This window comes from Callithrix jacchus, chromosome 15 (assembly GCF_049354715.1).
Source record: "Callithrix jacchus isolate 240 chromosome 15, calJac240_pri, whole genome shotgun sequence".
Lineage (NCBI taxonomy): Eukaryota > Metazoa > Chordata > Mammalia > Primates > Cebidae > Callithrix > Callithrix jacchus.
The window spans coordinates 65006277-65010851 of record NC_133516.1 but is presented as its reverse complement, the minus strand read 5'-3'; positions in this window follow the sequence as shown (position 1 = coordinate 65010851).

Genomic DNA, 4575 nt, shown 5'->3' with positions numbered 1-4575 from the left:
CACTGGCCAAGTCTGTGATCTGATATTAAGATGCCCCATTTTTAAGATAATTTCCATCTTTTATAAACACTCTGTTGTGGTTAAAGATCTGTTTTCCAGTACTGACCCAATGTTTTACTAAGAGTGAATTTGTATAAGTCAGAAGAAGCTAGGTTATGCTGTAATAAGGAATCTCTCCCAAGTCTCAGCATTTTAATGCAACAATGTTTTGTTTCTTGCTCATGTTACATGCCTGTTGTAATTGTCACTACTGACAAATCCCACATAAGCTATATTAATATAAATCTACACAACTTGAACCCCTGGTTTCTTTGGTCAGCTCAGCAGTGGAAGAGGGGGCACAGAAGGTCAAACAAAGGCTCATAAATACTTTCACTTAAAAGTGATAGTTCACATCCACACACATTCCACTGGCTAAAGCACATCATGAGGCTAACCTCTACTTCAAGTGGGCAGGGAATTGTAGTCTTCCTTGTCCCTGATTAAAAGAGAAATAAATATTGGCAAATATTAGTATTGTCAAATGCCGATAATTAATTGTTCTGTGCCTCTGTTAACTCATCTGTAAAATGAGGATGATAATATATCCAAGTCACAGAGCTATTTATGAAATGGAAAATGAAAGAATAAATATACAAAGCCTAGCATTATACTTGGTAGTCACAAAACAATAAAATTACCTATGATTATTATTATTAGCATTAATATTTATCTTTAGGATAGACTATTACATTGAGTAGCTGCACTCTAGGTCTTTTAAAAAAGTATTTCATACGTAATGTCAGATTAGTTAGTTTTCTTTGGAATAAGTTGCATAATCACTAAATTTGTTGCTTTTCTTCTTTTCTGTAAATGACATCATCACCTACCCATCTACTCAAGCTAGAAATTTTGGCATTATCCTTGATGCCCCTCTTTCCTCAACTCCTTAATTCAATCAATTCACCAAGTCCTGTGAATTCTACTTTACGAATAATTTTCCACCCCACCACTGCCCCTATTTTACATTATCATCATTGTTACGTACTGAATTTTTGTGTTCTTTCCCACTTCAAATTTCTATGTTGAAACCCTAAGTTGTAACTTCCAATCTGACAAGGATAAATGTTTTTTTTTTAAGGTGGAAATGGAACTTTGAGAGAGAGATTTACAGGAGATCACAAGGGGGGAGCCACCATGATTAGGTTAATGCCCTAATAAAAAGAGAAAGATATATCAGAGCTCTCTGCCCTCTATGTGAGGACACAGCAAGAAGGCAGCTGAACACAAGTCAGGAAGGGAGCCCTCGCCAGAACCTGACCAGGCTGGCACCCTTGGGCTTCCACCCTTCAGAACTGTGAGAAATAAATGACTGCCTTTTAAGACATGCATTCTATAGTGTTTTGTTATGGCAGCCCAACCTGATTAGGGACAATCATTTTTTCCATAGACTACAATTCCCAACTGGTTTCCCCAGTATTAATTCTGCTCTTCTCTAACTCTTATTCACATAGGAGCCAAAGTGATTTTGCTTTTAGTTTAAACATGATTAAGCTTCTCTCTGGATGATATCCTTTAATAGTTTCTCATTTTTTTTTTTTACCAAGGCCTACAAAGCTCTCTATGGGTATAAGAAACCTTTCTGCTTCAAAGGACATTCTAGTTCTCCAGGGATGAGGGAGTCATCCATATCAGACTCCCTACCTTGAATTTCTATGATTGCATTGATTATTTCCTAAAGAGAAGATGGGTTGGTGGACAGGTAGAAGTAAGAGGAAAGAACAGGCTTGGGGAATCCCATCAAATATTTCCTGCTCCTTTTTATCTCCTGAGTAGCTTCCTGATGAAGAAGTAGTTCAAACACTCTCTAGTTAGGTGTTTGAATCTGAAAGAAGAAATGACAGTGTCTTTCATTTTGTGCTTCAATTTCAATTCGTTGTTAGTGATTTCTCAAAAGATTAAGGTGAGAAGGTTAAATGGGGCTCAGTGTGAAACAGCATTGAGATTATTTAGTAATGTCTGCCACTGGTGAGAGAGTAGTGAATAGTGACTAGTTTTGCCACCGTCATCTGAGCCCTCCAACCTGGATGATAGCCTTTCTCTGACATCTGAGGAATCTTTTTTTTGAAGAGCTTTCTCTCAAAATCATTAGAAATTCTAGCGACCACTTATTTTCTGAGAGTGTCAGAAGGTTTAAATGCTGATAAAGTTTAAAGAAAGTGCATCGTAATGCTAGACAGGTGTGACATTCATTCCCTGTCTTGTAATTTGCTTTCACTGCTGGAAATTTTTATTTCTCTCTTATGTGGCACAAGAGTAACAGCAACATTCTGGTTGAAACAAAGCTTTTTTATTCAAAGGTCTTACGGGGTAATGGGTAAAAAGTTGGAAAATGCTTGCAGGAAATTAGCAGCACAACTTGCTTACTCGATTTCAGCCTATTAAAAATTTCCTGAAACTTATAAATGGAAAAATGTTTTTTCTCAAGGGTCTGCTTGTATCTTGCTTCAGCTTTTAGAAATAATTCAAGAAAAGTAAGCACAGGACCTGGGAAATCTGTAGAAAAGTTTCAACTAAGATGAAAAACTCAGTTAACTTTATTATTTTGTTTCCTTTCAAAGTCCATCGATCATACCACACTGTTCTCTCTGCAAAACAGTGAGAGTTACAGGTAATTGGGAGTGTTTACATTCAATGTCATCATGACGGAAGCAGCATTATTACATTGCAGAGCGATGATTAATAAATGATGGGGATTAAAGATTGCATCGCAGCAGGTAATCCTCTTGTCTGATATGTTGTTTCACTGATTACAAAGGAATGCAAATTGTATAAACAGAAATAATGTTTTGCTCTTATGCTAATTTTAGCCTAGCCCACCTGTGCATTAACTCACTTTCAATTAACTGGAGAAAGGTAAATAACGTTAGGTTTGCCAAGGTAGATTTCTGCCTTGTCAACCCACCCCATCTGATTATAAAATAAGTTATATTATATCTTATTTAAATTCAATTTTTAACCTTTTTTTTTAATTCCTGAAAAGATAAAATTCAAGCAAATTACTTAGATGAACTATGAGATAGGAGACATGGTGTGATTTGGGTAAGGTAAAAGGTTTGTCTTTCTCGAAAAGTTGTAAAAATTAGATCAATATTCTTGGCTATTTGACTATCATGATATTGTCATTTCCTATCCTTGTGCCTGTTTGCAACAGATCTTTAATACCAAATATTGTTCATTGAACATCATATCAATACTCTCCTTTGATTTTATCATAGGCCGAGGCAAGAAGCAATAAAGATTAATCATTTTGGATTTATTTCCACTGTAGCAAGAATGGGATACAAGTGTCATCACAAATGCCAACTTCAAGCAATTGCAGTGATTTCCTGGGGCCCTATGTGACAAGTCCAAATTCAGTGGGAAAGGCTGAGAGAATCCATTAATAATGTTTACGATGGGCAAGTAGTGGTGTCTTGTGATGGGGTTACCATCCCTGCATTAGAATTTGCAATCTTCCATTAGGCCTATTAAAAATTTCCTGAAACTTATAAATGGGAAAATGTTTTTTTCTCAAGGGTCTGCTTGTATCTTGCTTTGAGAGCAAAAACTGTACATAACTTGACTGGATGCGGTGGCTCATGCCTGTAATCCCAGCTCTTTGGAAGGCCAAGGCGAGTGGATCATGAGATCAATAGATAGAGACCATCCTGGCCAACATGATGAAACCCTATCTTTACAAAAAATGCAAAAATTAGCTGGGCGTGGTGGTGCACACCTGCAATCTCAGCTACTTGAGAGGTTGAGGCAGGAGAGTCGCTTGAATCCAGGAGGTGGGGGTTGCAGTGAGCTGAGATCATGCTACAGCACTCCAGCCTCCTGGTGACAGAGTGAGACTCCATCTCAAAACAAAATAAAACAACAACAATAAAACCTGTTCGTAACTCATTTTTGTGGCTCCAGTGCCAGGCACACAGTAGCTGCTCCAAGAGCAAAGGACATCTGAGTCAGGGTGCTTAGGTTCCATGGCTGTCTTTTTTGCTTACTTGCTGAGTGAACCCATCCTGATTATAACTTAACTCTGGTTCAGTTTCCTCCTCTACAGAAAAGGCATGAGTTTCTCATTCATAGAGTTATAATAAGGGTTAAATAGAGTCATGCATCTATATCCAAAGCTTAGCATAATGCCTGGGACATAGTAAATACTTGAGGGGCCGGGTGCGGTAGCTCAAGCCTGTAATCCCAGCACTTTGGGAGGACGAGGCGGGTGGATCACGAGGTCAACAGATGGAGAGCTTCCTGGTCAACATGGTGAAACTCCGTCTCTACTAAAAATACAAAAAATTAGCTGGGCATGGTGGCGCGTGCCTGTAATTCCAGCTACTCAGGAGGCTGAGGCAGGAGAATTGCCTGAACCCAGGAGGCGGAGGTTGCGGTGAGCCGAGATCGCGCCATTGCACTCCAGCCTGGGTAACAAGAGCGAAACTCTGTCTCAAAAAAAAAAAAAGAAAACTTGAGGAATGGATGTATAAATTAACATAGGAATGAATAACATCACAAGGAAACTGAAAGAAGGATCCTAAACAGTTCTGCTGG